At 37.5% G+C, this 18720-nt stretch overlaps 1 protein-coding gene across 1 annotated transcript in view; it reads right to left on the bottom strand.

Annotated features, from left to right (window-relative positions):
• Arsb (arylsulfatase B) overlaps window positions 1–18720 on the bottom strand; it is a 172247-nt gene that overhangs the window by 46405 nt on the left and 107122 nt on the right. The window lies entirely within an intron of this gene.

Here is an 18720-nt window from a genome sequence, read left to right as displayed (position 1 = left end):
TCAGAGAGCTAAGGCAGGAGAAATGTGAGTTTGAGGTCAGACTAGGATATCTAGCAAGCTCCTATCTCCCTCTCCTCTCAACACGCTCACACACATACACACAGTAATATCAACAAATGGATCAGAGATTCTGCAGAACTTCCAAGTCCGACCTGGAGTGATCAATGTGTATGTGTGCTTTTAAGAATCTGATTATGGACTTGAACTGAAACAAGCCAAACTAAGATCCTTGTTATAAAACCAGAGCTGCTTGGCCTTAAGCATTTGCAAAACAGTGACAGTGACAGCTATAATGTTGGACACCTTTTGTGAAATCTGAAATAAACATCCTTGTCTGAGATAGATGTCTAAGATGAAAAGCTCCCATTTCTTCAAAAAGCAATGGCTTTTCTCTATGCCAATAATGAGAAGGGTGAGACTGAAATCAGAAAAGCAACTCCTTTTGTAATAGCCCACAAAACATAAAATACCTAGGAGTTAACTAAAGAAGTGAAAGACCTCTATGATGAAAGCTTTAAAAACCTGAAAAAGGAAATTAAAGCAGAACTAAGGAAGTGGGAAAAACCCCATGCTCCTGGATTGGGAAGATTAACATCATGAAAATGGCAATACTGCCGAAGACTATCTACAAATTCAATGTGATAACCCATCAATATCCCAACCTCATTCTTCAATGAAATAGAAGAAGCAATCCAAAAATTCATATGGAACAATAAAAGACCCCAGATAGCAAAAACAATCCTTAGCAGAAAGAACAGTGCTGGAGGAATATCAATACCAAATTTCAAACTCTATTACAAAGCCATAATAATCAAAACAGCTTGATATTGGCACAAAAACGGACCTGAGGACCAGTGGAATAGAATGGAAGACCCAGAAATGAACCCACAGACCTGTAGCCACCTAATCTTCTATAAGGGAGCTAAAAAAATAGAATGGAAGAAAGACAGCATCTTCAGTAGATGGTGCTGGCAAAATTGGTTAAACACCTGTAGAAAACTAAAGCTAGATTCTTATATATTGCCCTGTACTAGAATCAACTCCAAACGGATCAAAGACCTCGAAGTCAAAGCAGACACTCTGAAAACATTACAGGAAAGAATAGGAGAAACTCTAGGACTCCTTGGCATTGGCAGAAATTTTCTTAATAAAGACCCAGAAACACAACAAATCAAAGACAGGCTGGACAAATGAGATTGCATGAAACTGCAGAGCTTCTGTATAGCAAAGGACATAGCTAATAAGAGCAATAGAAAGCCCACGGACTGGGAGAAGATCTTCACTAGCTATACAACAGACAAGGGCCTCATGTCTAAAATATACTTAGAACTCAAAAAATTAAATCCCCCAACAACAAATCTTCAAAGAAACAACCGCCCGATTAATAAGTGGGCTAAAGACTTAAAGAGAGATTTCTCTGAAGAGGAAATAAGAACGGCCAATAAACACATGAAGAAATGCTCAACTTGTCTGGCCATAAAAAAAAATGCAAATCAAAACAACATTGAGATTCCACCTCACCCCAGTTAGAATGGCTATAATCAAGAAATCTAACAGCAGATGCTGGAGGGGATGTGGCCAAAAGGGAACCCTTCTGCAGTGTTGGTGGGAATGTAAGCTTGTTAATCCACTCTGGAAAGCAGTATGGAGGTTTCTCAGAAGACTCCACATAGAGCTCCCCTATGACCCAGAAATCCTACTTTGGGGCATTTACCCAAACAAACACAAACAAGGCCATAGTAAAGCAACCAGCACAACTATGTTTATCACAGCATTATTCACCATAGCTAAGGTATGGAACCAACCCAGATGGCCCTCAGTAGATGGATCAAGAAAATTATATATATATATGAATTCTATGCCTCCATCAGAAAGAATGACACCACCCCATTTGTTAAGAAATTGAAAGACTTAGAAAAAATTATATTAAGTGAAGTAAGCCAGGCTCAAAGAAACATAGGTCCCATGGTTTCCTTTATTTGCAATAACTAGTGTATGTCTAGGACAAGCAGAAAAGGTCAAAAGCTATATACATATGACCATACAACCTGATGCCAAGTGAAATGAACCCCAAGATAGGGACACAAGAGGTTTTATCTTTGTTGCTGTTGTTTTTAATGTACTTATACTATGTGATTTTTTTTTGGTTTCTTGTATATGTTCTTGCCTCGTGGTAAACCTGTTTTCACTGTATTTGGTGCTCTGCATCTTGCATATACATTTTTGTAATTTGGGGAGGGGAAAGGAAATAACAAAATGCCGAAACAAGGATACAAGGTGACCCATTGTAACAATGAGATGTAGAATGCGATGTTGAAAACGAACTTTACAACTTCAGGATGGTGGGGGGGGGGGGGGGAGGGAGGGGGAGGGGAGTGGGGGGGAATTTGGGAAGGTAGGGAGGGAAGGGATGGTAGGGAGGAGGGGGCAACAATAGGAGTACAATAGGAAATGTACTCATTACCTTACTCTTGTAACTCTAACCCTCTGTACAGTATCTTTACAATAAAAAATAAAAAAGAGCTCCCATTTCTAAGACTTGGGGCTCCACCTAAACTGGTGCTTAGCAGAATAATGCTCTAGAACCCAGCTCTTTGGTATTATAGTCTTTCTTTCAGAAATCCCTCTACCCTTGTACTTAAATGGAAACAATCCATCAAATCAACTATCTCTTTTTTACGAGAGAGAAATGATTTTCAAGTATTGCATGATCCCTATACCACACCTAAGCCTTCCTTTCTCCTTAAGCCACTTTTCTTTTCTCAATCCTCTTTTTAGAGCTAACTTTACTCAGTTTTGGAAAGTGGCTGTTTATATAAATATCTATATAAATTTTCCCATCTTGACCCCTTCAGCTCCTTGGGGGTGGAGTTATGTTGCATTTATCTTTATATCTTTCAAGCCAGGGTATGCACAGTGAGCATCCAGTACACACGGAAAGAGTTTAGTTTCAGCACTGAGTTGGATTTATGGAGGAGATTCACTTTGCCATCAGGTTTCAGGTGCTTAAGGTCCTTTGAACCAGAGGGATGAGGACCAGGTGGCAGCTGCAGCTCAGTGTACTTTTGGAATCTCCTCCCAGGAGCAATCGGCTGCAGAGGGTGAAGGTCCCATAATGCCAAAAGAGGCTAAAAAGAGAGACAGGGGAAGATGGCTTTGGGGCAATCTTTTTTTCCCCCACCCCTTTGCCAACAGCAAGCAAGGCTGGTTTTCTTAATGTGACCCTTCTGAGTCTTGCAGAGGCCAAGTGCATTCCCTGCAGGAACAAAGTGGGTCAAAGTAAGAAAAGCCTTTTTCTTGATTTATATTTTGAAATATATGTATGTAGAAGAAAGAGTAAAAAAGATACACTGTGTAGTAAATTCTGAACCATGAAAGAAAAGCATTTTCTGTTGGCCTATAAAATCTTTTAAACTATAGCTAACAATTTATTTTTATCAAAATCTTTCATACTATAGCTAATCATCTAGTCAGTCACTAGAAACAAAAAAAATCACATAGTATATTATAAGTACATTAAAAACAACTTTGCACAAACACTCATTCTAGGCCAGAGAGTCTGTAGGGAAGAGACATTTCACTGTTCATCTCCATATTCCCAGTGCTCAACACAGCACCCAGAAAACACAAAAGAGCATAGGAATGGGTGCTGCTGGCCAGCCTAACACTACAGGGGACATGAGAAGTAGAAAGTTGGGAGCAGAGCCAGGGGGACAGGCATATAGGAAAAGCCAACCACATTCTCCATGAGAAGGAGCCAAGGGATTAGGCAATCCTCTGGTATACTGTAGAGGTTGCTGTGGTTTGCCCTCTGAAATGCATATGATGAAACTTAAACCCCAAGGTATTCAGAGATGGAGTCCGAAGGGAGATTGATTAGGCACTAGGAGCTCTTCCACCATGGATATTACTAGTGTCCTTATCTAAAAGCTCAAAGGAGATATTCATCCAGATTTCAATGACACTTTGCTACTCTTACCATCTGTCTTTTCTGCTATATGAGAGTACGACATTCCTCCCTACTCAATGATACAGAATCAAAGCACCACCTTGGAAGCACAGAGTTATCTTTTCATAGAAACTAAATCCACTAACACCTTGATCTTGGATTTCTTAGACTCTCAAATGGGAGAGATAAGTTTTATTATTTAGAAATTACCCAGTCTGTGGTCTTTAGTTATAGAATCAAGAACAGACTAAGATGGAGTGTTCAGCTGATTGTAGCGGAGTGCAAAGTAAATGGAAGAAACACAGTCATGTTTTAAATATTCAAATAAATGTACATGACTAGTTAAATCAATTATAAACTGTTATGCAGCAGTTGAAAAATAAAGTAGAGCTATATCAGGGTTTTTCAACCTTATAGGGATCATGACCTTCAACATTTGGGTAGATAATTCTTTGTCTTGCTTTATAGGATGTTTGATGGCAGCTATGGCTTTATCCATCATGGATGGCAATTCTTTTTATTTTTTTTTGCCATGGGTCATTTGGATGTTTATAACACCATCTGGGGGCCATACAAAATTATTAATACAAGCAGACAGACACCAGAAACTAACAAAAAGCACAAATGTCTGTCCTGTCATGTACCAAATGATTTTGAGAATTTTTTTTTTTTGGGTCTGGTCGTGGGGCCTGAACTCTGGGCCTGGGCGCTGTCCCTCAGCTCTTCAGCTCAAGGCTAGCACTCTACCACTTGAGCCACAGCGCCACTTCCAGCTTTTTTCTTTTTACTTATGTGGTGATGAGGAATCGAACCCAGGGCCTCAGGTATGCAAGGCAAGCACTCTACCACTGAGCCACCTTCTCAGCCCCGATTTTGAGAATTTTTTGGGTTAGCTACCCAAAGTCTTCAGGCATCTCTAAATTTCTCCTTGGAGGGGTGGGTGGGTGGAGCAGTAAAACAACCCTGACTGACACCTACTGATTTACACTTATAGACATAGAAAGACCTTCAAGACAGACTATTGAGAGAGAAAAAAAGCAGGAAACAACATAAACACCCTACACTTATATGAAAGCATTTATGTGAAAAAAGTATTCCATACATGCATGTAACTCCATGATTCCATATTGTTTAAGTAAGTACATATACAGTGTTCCAGAAGGTCAAAACTGTTAACATTGGCCAACTCTGTAAGGAAGGAATCAGTGAATTTGGGCTTTATCAATAGTGATGTATCTAAATATTAATGAAAATGGAAATGTAGTTGATATTAAAATTGGCTTGTTAACCAATGGAACTGAAGACACAAAGAAAGAACATATAAACAATTTCTTGACAACGTTGACTGGTATGAGTGGACCAGAATTAAAGGAATGCTTAGGATGTGGGAAAACAGACCACTGCTAAATTCAGTCAACTTACAATAAAGCACTGTGAAAAGGGGTGTGAATAACTTCTCAAATGCTTCCACTTATTGGCTCAAGATTTCAATGACATTTTGCCTGCCATGACTTTCCCACTACAGGGAAATACTCATGATATGGTAGGATTTCTCTTTCTGTTTTTTTCCACTGCATGTTTCTTTAATTTGTGATTCTTTGGAGTGTGTTCAGCTTTCTGTAACTACAGTGTGGATGCCATTATGGAAACTGTCACTCTTCCGAGTTGGAAGGACCTGAGAAGAAATGCTGATTTTGACTGTGTTTGGGCTGGCACAGCCTGGTATGCTGCAGGAGTGTATTTGTTTTTCATTAGTTTCTTTGTCATTTTTTTCTCCATGATCTATGGAACATTTATTTCCCCTGAAGCAAAAGGATCTGAATTGTCAGGGAGTTCTCTTGATTCTGCTGTGTAATAAATTGTTGAGAAAAAGGGTTTTTTCTTACATAAGATTTTATTGTAGAAGGAGGCATTTTTGTGACCTCTTGCTGTTTTGCCATAATAATGAATTTTCTTACAAACCAAGAAACTTTGGGCTTCTTTGTTAGAATAATAAAGTTTAAGGAATAACTCTGACCTAGACCTTTACAGAACTAATCAAATACAGACTTCGGAAAAACTGATGAGTTTGGTCTTATCCAAGGCGCCCTAATTTATTACTGTTACTGAAACAGTATACTTATATTACATAAAAACATCAGACAATTAAGTACAGCTCAATTCCCTAAACAGAGATTTCTACACTTTGGGCAGGAAGCAGGTATGGACTCTGAACACTGTCAACCCACTCGTAGGATTGCTTTGGCTTTTTTTCCTTTTTCTTGTAAAAGCTCTTAATTGTGAAAGTAATATGTACCATGAGTAAAATGAAAAGGATAACGAGTTACTTATAAGCTAACTCTCCCAAAGGAACAGACTATTTCTGTATATTCCTTCTATTATTATTTTTTATAAAACTGATACGATACTACAAATAAAATTATATAGTCTTTCTTCTCTTAAATCTTACAGAGTTTTTTCTAAACTCTAGATTCTACAGGAAACTATATGAACATTAAATTCTACCATTTCCCTCCGATAATGGGTAAATATATTTCCTCATAATCTCTGAAGTTATAGATGTGTTTATTCTTCAGAGTTGAGAAGGCAAGCTAGATAAACCCAGGATACAGTAGAAGTTTATTTCATGATGCATTTGGTGAGGGCGCTCTGTGTCCTCTGGAGAGAGCGACTGAACAACAGGTGTCCCAGCTACTACCTACTTTGACCACCCAAACAAATGATGTCAAAGCCAGGGCTATAGCAACACCTTAGCCATTTGCAGAGGCATGAGCAAAGGGAGTTTTTTCTTCTGTAATCCAGAAGTAACAATTACTCACCTAGTTTCTCTTATATATTTTATGGGGAGATTGTGGACGTTTATCTATATCTATTCCCAATACTTCTGAAAGATTAGAGGAAATACTGGAAAGGAGTTAGAACCAAACAAGATCTCAGAGAAGTCTTTTACCTCTTTTTTGAATTATAAACACTTCTAAGGTAGTAGATGCTCAGCTCACTGCAAGTTATTGGAAGCCTGAGTTTTCTTTCTGAATGTTGATATCATTGAACACCACGGAAAAAAGAGATGAAATCAACCTCTTCCTGCTATAAGCTTTAAAATCTTCTTGGCTTTAAAATGGCTTCAATATATTTTGAATGTTTTCATCAAACATTATATTACCAGATAAACATTTTGGCATTTGCATGATCAGAAAGATAATGTAAATTGCTATACAACTTACCTAACTAGGAGCTTGGGGGAATAGTTCTGCAGGTAAAGGCTTTTATTTTTTGGTGTTGAGGACTGAATCCAGTACCTTGAGCATGTTAGGCAAGTCTCTACCACTCAGTGATATATCTAGCTCTGACAGTTAAAGTCCTTTATCTCTGTCTTTAACTGTATATTTCACAAAAAATATTTAGTCTTAGGTAAAATATTTATTTAGAATCTTAAATACTGAATTTCAAATTAGGCAGAAATACTCTAGTTTAGGGTCTTGCTACTCAAATTATGATCAGGCAATCAGCAACACATCATCACCATTAGTTGGCAGCTTGCTGGAAATAATTCAGGCCATACCCAGCCACCTGCAGTAGGTGGTTTATATACAAGTTCAAGTTTGAGAGGTACTAGTGAAAGAGAAAGGTAATAGACCAGATGTCTGGAATGCAAATCTTGGCACTTAATGGACCTAGGTAAGTTCATAAGAGATGCAGGAAAGTATGTTAGTGCTGTTCAGTCTCATCTTTTCTTTCCTAATACCATCCTAGTTTGTAGTATAATCATTTCATCATTACTTTATTGATCAACAAATTTGTTCAAAATTCTATCTTTAAATGCTAAAAAGGACTACAGTTCAGAAAATTATTTGTGATTTTTTTGAAGTGAGAAAACATAACAAAGATTATTATCATCTTGGTTTATGGGTAGGTTAAGATAGACAGGGAAAAGGATGGCTGGTTTGAATGGCTGGAACACTGTATTGATAATTGACAGATACAATTAGTAACACTGAGCTTTTCTGTCACTTACATATTTTTGTTTCTAGAAATAGAGCAGCCTATAGGTAATATAAATTCTCAGAAGTGTTCAAAAGTAGGTCTAAGCCTGAAATACATTTGATTTAGCCATTAGGGAAAATGAAATTAAACTTAAAACAATTGGTTTTTAATTCAGCTTACTCACCAAAACTTGATGCAATGCCACCAAGTTATCTAAAGGAAAGAAGATACTACATAATGAAAAAGAGGTCATTCTTGAAGTAGTCCAACTATCAACAACATGGAAAACATTTTTTAAAAAGGAGACAATGTAAATTTATGGAATAAAACATAGTTCTTAGATTTACTTACTTATAAACTCTTCCAAAATTCTAGTGAACTTAATTGCATGTCTTTTCTTTCTTTTCTAAATTGGCACTCACTGTCAATATTTTCATTTAAAACATAATGTTGAAGCTCAACAAAAAAGCACCAAGAAATTGGTTCTTACAAGGGGAAGGGCATACACAATGAAGGGGGATGTGGGGAAGAATGCAGTCAAGAATTCATTGTATATATCACAAATTTGAGAAATGTAAGGGAAAGGTTGGGTTGAAAGGGGATGAGATTGTTGAAGGAGGTAACACAGATTAAGAGGTATTGTATTTATATACTGCTTTATTAAATGATACCTCCCTTGTACAAATATTTGAAGAGTAAAAAGTAAATAAATGAAGAATGAATTTTCAGTGGCAAATAGTCTATTTATTTGATCTCAATGCAGGGTAACTGCTACACTTTAAAATGTGTGAAAAGCTTAAAAAATAACCTCATAAATCTAAAGTTATATAAAAGGTAAAGTTTAGATTCTTTTGTAATCTCTAACATTTTAAATCATTAATTGTTAACAATCAGTTATCAAGTACTATAAGCTAAAATGTCCAAGAAACAACCCAGATGCAATCCTCAACTTTTAAAAATGAAATATTTTTATATTATAAATAATTCCTATATTTCAGTTCAAAAGAATATACAGGAAGGTGGAACTTGATTTGATTTTCCTTTTATATTATGTATCTTTTCTTTTAAGTAAAGAGCCAAGTCAGATAAGCACTAAGTTGTTTTTGGAAGAAGATTTTACAAAATGATAGAAAAAAAAAAGAACCAGAAATAAAAATATGTAGTCCAAATGGTCATGACTTCCTAATCAAGTTACTACAAATTTATGACTCAGAATCAAGTAAACTTAAAAGTTTTTTAAACTTCCCATCAATTAAGCAAACTAAAGCTTTTGTATGTCTCCCTTTACAAACCAGCATTAGCTATTACAATCAAGTACTTTTGCCGTTTATCCAATCTCACTTTTAAATCTTTCTCGCCTCTTTCTTAAATTTAGATTTGAATGTAGAGGGATTCCAGTTACATAAGTCAGGTAATGAGTACATTTCTTTTTGAACAGTGTTACCCCTCCCCCATTTTCTCCTAGGTTTTCCCTTCCCAACCCCCTTTATCCTCAAGTTATATAGTTTATTGTTTTCTTGATTTTTTTAAACAAAGAAGGCAATGGATTAAAAAAATGGGGATAAGCTCTGCCTAAGAAACATACTTAAAATGATGAAAATGTAAAATGTAAAAAGACTATATATACAAAGATATTAGGCTTAATATGAGAATACTAATCTGAAGAGAAAAAGGAGCTGGGGTGCCTGAATTCTTCAGACAAAAACAAAACAAAAGTGAATAAAGGACTACTCTACTATAGTAAAGTTGGAAAAAGACCAAACAAGGTAATGTCAAAGGAAATTTATGTTCTCAGATAATAATATAGTTTTAAGACACAATTTTAAAACAAAGAAGAAACACTATATATTTACAGGTTTTAAAACACATTTTTAAACAACTCACAGGTCTAAGAAAACTAAAAAATACAATCATAATAAATGTATGATAATAAAATTGTAAAATATATGTGATATGTAAATCAATCATTTTATAGGTTGAGTTTGTATTTTTAAAGAAGGAAAAAGAGACACTATTGGTTTTTGAAAAGTAACCATGAGGAAATTAAAGAGACCCTCGCCAGGGCAAGCTCCATGGTAGAGTCTATGTTCTGGGGACAGGCTTGAAAGTGACCCTGCCAGGAACTGGGGAGACCTGATGCAGACACAGAAGACAAGCAGGCCTGGGAGGACCTTGCATGTTCCTTCTCTTTGCCTGTCCTTCCAGGGGATATCACCCACACCACCTGATAGTTTGTCTTGGGGTTATTGCTCTCAGAGATCTTGTACTCTGAAACTTTGGTTCTGCCATCTCTGCCTTCTGCTCTTCTTACAAGCCTGAGAAGAGTGTCAGTGTTTACCAAGTTCCACCCATTGTCCCCTGGCTTGTGCTTCTTATGAACCAGTGAAGAGTCTCAACAGGTTAAGAGTGCACAGGAGGTGTACACAGGAGGGAGAGGGATTGTAGAGAGGCTGCAGGAGTCAAAGGATGAGCTGGGAAGATATAATGGTTGGCTTCTTGCACCCTGGAAGTGGGCATGTTCAGCCCACAGGATGGGCTTCTTGTCCTTCGGTTCTGCCTCATCCCTGTGGCTGCTATGTGACAATGCGTGCAGTGGGGCTGGGCAGCTCAGAATGGCATGTAGGCAGGATTCTACTACTTGTCCCAATGTCCTGCTTTGGGAGTAGGTTCTGGGTATCAAGATCATGGTTTCCAAATAAAACTATCTTGAGTTAGACAGCATTTTCACTTGCTTGGTGATTTGGGACATACCCTTTGCTTTTTCTTAGTTCTGCTATTTCCCTTTGCAAAGGAGAACTTTGCAAATCTTGCCATCACTGATTGAATTAGACCCATGTAAGACATCCTTCCTGTTGAATAACTGAAGGAACTGGATTAACACATTTACAATTTCTCTGCAGCACCTAAACCAGTGTTTTATTGGCTCCTTGGGAGAGAGTATGCCTTGCTTCAACCAGGGCAGGGCTTGGAAAGCACCATGGACCATCAGCACCAACTGCAAAACAAGTCTGTCTCTGATGACTCATACCATGATTTCTGAGATACTTTATACCTCATCGAGTTTCCAGTTATAAGGAAGTGCTTAAACTCCCAGCCTCTATAAAACTCAGTATAAAGTTAGATTTCTCTTCGTTCTAGAACACATAATTCACTCACCAAGGTTTTTTATTTCCATGAACAATTGCAATAGCATCTTCATGGTAACCTTGCTTATGCTATCCTTCTTACTTAAGGGTTTACTGCTCTGAGGGAAAAGTTCTCAGAGCCACAGGGTGGGGCCATGAACTCCTACTCAGATGTGACTAACTTATGCCTGTGAGTGACTAACAAATGGGTCATTACTCTGGCCATTGGGACCTAATTGTATCTCTCTGTCTGAATACTCAAGCCAGAGGTTCTGAGCCAACCCTGCCTCTAACTGAGAAGCATGTTCATTTGTGTCCCAAGAGTGAGATAACACTCATCAGCCAATGAGTTCTCACAAAGCTTATATTCTCCACAGAAAAGCCATATTGTACGAAGTACTACATTCTTAGTTATTCTGCCTTGTTTTATCCATGGTAAGAAGAGTGAAAATAAAGTGTGTGTGTATATATGTGTAAATGATAACTAATGTTCAAAAAGGGAAATAAAGGCAACTGACAGAATAGGGAAAAAAATATTTGCAAGCCACACACAAAGTGATGAATAGTTTAAAAAAAAAGCTACATTTGAGGAGTTAAGAAAGCCCTATAATACAACAGCAAAACTACAAGTAATCCCATTAAAAGACAGACAAAGGCCTTAATATTTCTCCAAAGAATGGTAGTTGCCAGGGTTCATAGGGGAAGGGAAATAGGAGATGCTATTCAAGGAGGATTGATTTTCACTTGTGCAAGATGAGTAAGCTCTAGGGATCAGCTCTACAATACTGTAGACAGAGTCAACATCCCTGCATTGTGAACTTGAAAATTTATTAAGAGAAATGAAGGCATAGCTGAAGTAGTAGAGTAGCACAGCCCCAAGTTCAAATCCCAGTTTCACAAAAACAACTCTAACAAAAAGTTCAAAAGTAAGTAAAGAGCAAAAGTCTACGAAATAAACACAAACAATAGGATTAGCAAAACATAAATATGACTTTTTGGGAAAAAACATAAAATAGACAAATCTCAAAATAATACTCATAGAAAAATATAAAACACTAACATATGATATAAAAAGAGATTTTATAGTATTTGTGAGAACCATATGAAAATGCTGTATTTGTAGATTCTGAAAAATCAGACATCAGCAATTTCCTATGACTTCATCTTCTAAAAGTTTATTTTGAACTAAATGGATGCCAATAGATTTGAAAAATCTGGATAAAAACATAAATTCACAGCATTTTGGGCTCTAGAAAAAACAGAAAAAATTAAACAATCCTATCATCACTTGATCAGGTAGTCATTACAAATTAATGGAGGCATACTTTGCTCATGGAGAAGATTTTGATATTGTTACAAATCTCCAGTCTCACTGTTGGTATTTTTTTTGTCTGTTTTGTATTTTGTCGGTTGTGGAGCTTCAACTCAGGGCCTGGTTGCTGTCCCTGAGCTTTTTCACTCAAGGCTAGCGCTCTACCACTTTGAATCAGAGTGCCACTTCCAATTTTCTGGTGCTTAACTAGAGATAAGAGTCTCATGGACTTTCCTGAAAGGCTGGCTTTGAACCATGATCCTCAGATCTGAGCATGTGTTATACCTATGACATTAAAAAAAATCTAGGTATACTGGCTGGGAATGTGGCTTAGTGGGAGAGTGCTTATCTAGCATGTACTGGGTTTGATACCTCAATGCCACATAAACAGAAACAGCCAGAAGTGGCGTTGTGGTTTCAAGTAGTGGAGTGCTAGCCTTTAGTGAAGTGCTAGCCTTGACCAAAACAAGCTCAGGGACAGTGTCTGGGCCCTCAGCATAAGCCCCAGGAATGGCAAAAAAAAAAAAAAAAATCTAGATATAAACATTAAATCTTTTTCAGACTGGAAGAAAACATAGGCATTTGAGTTTAGGATGAATAATTAAAAATAAATATCTATAAAATAAAAAATTAAATTTGCATTTAAAGTCTTAATATTAAAAATCAAACACAGAATATTTGTTCCATGATCACAAAGACTAAATATTTTATAGAAAGCTCTTACAAATAGGTGAGAAAAATATTTTTCTTTATCATGAAGAAGAAACAAGAATGAGTAATTGGCCCCAAAGTAACCAATTACACATGGAAAGGAAATTATACAGTAAAAGATAAGTTAGCCAGGCACTGGTAGCTCACATGTGTAATCCTAACTACTTAGGAGGCTGAGATCTGAGGATCATGGTTTGAAGCCAGCCTGGGCAGGAAAGACCATGAGACTATTATTTCCAATAAACTTAGAAAAAGCCAAAAGTAGTAAATTGCTAGTCTTGAGCACAAGAGATTCAGGGACAGTGTCCAGGCCCTGAGTTCAAGCTCCAATACTGTCGAAAAAAATGGGAGGGATAAAGAGAGAGAGAGAGAGATTAAGAGTATGCATTATTTTATCTATAAAACTAAAAACAAAAGCCTTAGAAAGTGCAAATATACCCTATAGCCAAGATTCCAAGAAATAAGAATTAATATAGAGTGACAGAGGAGCTATCAATGAGCATGACAGTTTACCAAAGCTATTAGGCCCTATTAACCATGTTCTAAAACATTTTTTTTAATTTAATTTAATTTTATTTGTGAACATACTGTACAGAGGAGTTACAGTTACATGGGCAGGATAATGCGTACATTTCTTACCAAGCATTGCAGCCTCCTCCTTTGTTTACCCTTCACATCCCTTCCCAGCCTCCCCCCTCCCCCACTAATCCCAATCCTTCTCCTCCCCCCCCCCCCCCCCCCCCCCCCCCCCGCACCAACGTTGTAAAGCTCGTTTTGGACATGACAACTTGTACTTCTCATTGTTGCAACAGGGATTGTGGAATTGCACTTTTAGACATTTTGCAAGGTATGGTATACATTTGTAATTCCAGCAGGAGGATCACAAGTTTGAAGCCAAAGTTTTGTGATACTATATTAACAATAAAATTATAATCAAAAGAGGGCTATGGGTATAGCTTAAGTGACAGAGCAACTGACTAGCAAGTGTGAAGCCCTGTGTTCAATCTCAGTAGTGGGGAGAAAATACTCTAAAGATGCAAAATTATATTAAATTAAGTTAAAGTATTTCATTATGCTAGAATAATAAGATTATGATATAGAATATTATCCTAAGGCCAGGCACTGGTGGCTCATTCCTATAATCCTAGCTACTCAGAAGGCTAAGATCTGAGGATCACAGTTCAAAGCCAACCTGGGTAGGAAAGTCTAGTATCCAATAAACTACTCAGAAAACTGGAAGTGGAGCTGTGGCTCAAATGGTAGGTAGAGCACTAGCCTTGAGCACAAAGAGGCTCAGGGACAGTGCCTGGGCCCTGAGTTCAAGCTCCAGGACTGGCAAAAAGAAAAAAAAATTGGAAAAGAAAAAATATTATCCTATGCATTAATAAAGTTGCTGTGTATGGATTTTTAAGATGAATATCCACATGCACTTATGCTAAAATTCATTTAAAATATATGACCTGATTGATGTATTTTATTTTCGTGTATTAAAAGTAAAAGCAGTAAAAAGGAGAGAAATGGAAAAAGCACACTGAAACATTTACAGTCGTTTTGTGGAGTTGGCAGGATAGTGGATTAATCTGATTTTACTTTCATCACACATTTCTATATATTACAAAATTTCTTCCCTCTCCCTACATATTACTTGTATGAAAGTATTATAGAGTTCCCAGTGCATACAGAATCATGCCCTGTCTCCTGAGTGAATCTGGCACAATCTGTACTTACCTTGCCCCTGAACAGACTTTTACACACACACACACACACACACACACACACACTTACTCACTTAAGTCTTCTACTCCTGTGCTGGCTTTTCCCCCCTTCAGAGAGTCTCCCAGGTACAGAGCAAGTCCCCTTCCCCTCAACAGTCAGCCTGTGGGAGTCACACCTCTGCTCTAGAGCAATTCTATCAGACCCAATGGAAAGAACCTGGTAATTAATCAAGTACAGTGCATAACACTTGTACTACCACTGTTGCCTTCATCTATTATTTGCTTTGCTTTAAACTTTACATATATTCTTGTTCCTCTAGGTTATAGGCCATTCTTTAGTTTTAAATAAAGCTGGCATAAGAGACAAGGTATTTGTTGTAGATGGAATAATGGCCCCAAAGGTTTCTGGGTCCTATTCCCCAGCACCTGTGACAGTGCTAGGTTACAGGACAAAGGGGAATTCAAGCTGAAGATGGGATGAAGACTGCTAATCAACTGATTACAGTAGAGAGAAAAGGCTGGGCTATCTACCTGGGCCTCATGGCCTTGAGTCCTGAGAAGCTTAAGAGGAAGGGAGAAGAGGTCAGAGGAGAAGAAATGCTGACAGAAGCAGATAGAGGATGTGCTTTCAGAAGGATTCAGTGCTCCATTGTTGGCCTTGAAGATGGAGAAAGAGGACACAGACTAAGAAATGCAAGTGGCCTACAAAAGTGAAGAGGCCTGAAAGGGGCCTCCTGAGGATATAGCCTTGTTGACACCCGGGATTGTAATTCACTGAGGCCAAGTCAGTCTTTGGACTTTCAGAATTGAAAAACCGTATTTAGTCGTAAGCCAGTAACTAATTACATAAAATACTACTTCTCTTCATAGAGAGTGAGATCAAACCAAAGTTGTTGAAACAACAGACAAAATTTTATTTATTTTATTTTATTTTTTTGAGAACTTTTCCTAGTCACTCCCAAATGGTTCTCATGTCTTTCTCTTTATTTCTCATGTATTCAATTTATCACTTACCATTTGTTGTCACTTTATTTAACTGTGTTCTCTTTTTTTATTAATAAGTTTTTTATTGTGAAAATACGGTACAGAGGGGTAACAATTACATGAGCAAGGCAATGAGTACATTTCTTATCAGGCATTGTTACCTTTTCCTTTGTTTTTCCCCTACCATCCCTGCCTTCACATCTCCAGGACCACCCCCGCCGTCAAAAAGTTGTAAAGTTCATTTTCCAATATATCCCTATTTAAACAATTTGTTTTTCCCTTCCCCTCCCCAAGTTATACCAACATCAAATATGGTGAAAACAGGGGTTATACCATGGGGGAGGGGCATACAAAGAACCTTATAAATGTTAGAAACAATAGCAAGAAAGAAAAACCACTTGAGTCCTTATCTTCAGATTCATTTCACCTAATATCAACTTATCTGACCTTTTCTGCTTGTCTCGGACATATACTAGTTATGTAAATAAGGAAAACCATGGGACCTATGTTACATTTATGTTTTTCTCTGATTCAAAAAGCTCTTCAGAGACAGAGGCCAAAGCAACAACAGTCTTCAGTCTATAAATGCTTGATTACTAATATCTTGCATTATGGAAATTTAAAGGCAGACCATTTAGTCAGTTTTGCCAGCTTAATTCCCAGATTTTTTTTTCAAAGTTTCTGCCTTTTATACTCATCATCCTAAAGCCTTAAAGACTTTGATAAGATAGGCTAGGGGTATGGCTCAAGTGCTAGAGCACTTGCCCAGCAAGCTAGAGACCCTGGGTTCAATCTTCAGTATGATGTTTTAGAAGTAAGCCAGGTGCCAGTGGCTCATGCCCATAATCCTAGCTACTCTGGAGGCTGAAATCTGAGAATCAAAGCCAGCCCACGCCAGAAAATTTATATTTTTATCTTCCACTAACCACCAAAAAGCTGGGAGTGGAGCTGTTTCCACTCCCAGGGAGAGTTCAGGGACAGTGCCCAGGTCCCAAGTTAAAAAAAAAAAAGTACACTTACTATATTTTAATTCTACTGGATATATCCCACAAAACATTATGTTTTTACGTTTTTCCAGAGTTTTATGTTGAGTCTTTGAACAAAGATGTACATATTTATCCCTACAGACTGCAGGATTGGAGAACTGAAGTAGGAGACTATCTAGTCTTGACTGAGTCTGAACACACTCAAGTCTCAACAAATCAGGCTTCCTCCATATGAAAGTCAGAGTGGACTAAAGAGTTGAATCTGAAACCAGCACAGATCGCCTTATCGACTAAAATTAACATGTTTCTCTTAGAAGCCCAGCCTAAAATGTTTGGGCTCTACCAGAAATAAAGAAAAGTGAGTAAAGAAATGGTTCGTTGGAAACAAGATCTTTTCTTAGTATCATCTATCCCTGGGGTGGGGAGCCTGGTATGATAAAATACAAAATTTACTACTTTATCTTTAATTGTACAGTCCAGTGCCATCAAGCACATTTAAATCAGAAACTTCTACCCCCCACTATCCATCTCCAGAACACTTTACATTTTGTAAAATGATAACTCTATGTCCACTTATGAACAATGCTGCTATGAACATGGGTGTGCAGAGATCTGTTTGTTCCCCTACTTTTCATTGTTTTCACTAAATGTACAGAAGTAACACTGCTAGATCCTATTAAAATTCTAATTTTTATTTTTTGAGGAACTACGTTGTTTTCCCATAGTGTCTACACCATTTTATATTCCCACCAATGATATACAAGATTCCAATCTCCTAACATTATCATCAACACCAACTCCCCCTAGGGATCCTGATGGGTTCAGTCTATGCATCCTTGAGATTTTCTTGAGCTTGTATGCAGAACTGTAAGAGAATCATAACCTCTCTTGTACATGTGTGTATACCCACCTTTGTGTCAGTCTTTGAGCATTTTTACTATTAGTATTCAAATCACAAGGAAAGAAAAATTCTAACCTCCATGAGTAGGAAGTTGTGGATATGCTCTACACTCTGAAAAAGGAGTATGGGGTAGAGCTTCTCAAATACCAGAAGCCAGCTTCTGAGGGAATCAGTGCCATGTAGAAGGCAAGGCATCCCTGGGGAACAGCCAATGCCAATCATCTTTACATGATTTATATGATCACATTTATATAGTTTCTATTTATACATCTAAATAATATTTACATGATTCATGATTGGAGGAAGCTTGGTAAGGGAGAGAAGAGATAGAAAAATGGACTGATGCAATGATGTTCTAGAACAAAGATCAGAGAAGTAGGCAAAATGTAGCAATAATTAAATCATAATCAATAATCCATATTGCTCTAGTACTTACAATGTTTCTAACATTTTACATGTATTTATGACCTTCCCTTTGATAACACAACTGTGTATTATCAGGAAAGCCTTGCTCCTTTGAGACCTATAAACATCCATAGAATACTGAAGTTGGAAGGGATCGTAGAGATCATTTAATTCAGTTTTCACAGATGAAAAAACTGATGAAGTGGCTTTGGGCAGGTGGGGATGAAAACACTAGACACTTCTTCCCTAAGTTTCTTCTATCAGTTAGGAAAGTGCTGGCTTTAGAAACCACAGAAGTGTTTTCATGGTAATACTGACTCAAATGTGAGGCTTCAATTTATACTCTGTAACAACTGCTTTCTAATCTGGTTTTAGTCTACAAAAGTCCAGTGACGCATTTAGAAATGTTGTAGGTTACTGTCTGAGAAGGAATATGTGAGCAAGAAATCTGTGATCATCTGTAGCATAGACTAGTACTACTAAGATGAAGGATAGCAGCATGTGTAGAAAGGAAGATGAGGGCATACACATGTGAGAATGCTGCTTTCTGGAGATAGACTCAAGCTAAGCATGGAAGATCTGCACATAGGTTTAGTGTTGAGGCTTTCCGGTCTAAGCTGACTATCCTGGGGGCACCAAAGCCACTAA

The sequence above is a fragment of the Dipodomys spectabilis genome, unplaced genomic scaffold (assembly GCF_019054845.1).
Source record: "Dipodomys spectabilis isolate Male_0828 unplaced genomic scaffold, ASM1905484v1 ptg000140l, whole genome shotgun sequence".
Taxonomy (NCBI): Eukaryota; Metazoa; Chordata; class Mammalia; order Rodentia; family Heteromyidae; genus Dipodomys; species Dipodomys spectabilis.
Note: the sequence above shows the minus strand (reverse complement) of the source record. Positions and strands in the feature narration are given on the sequence as shown.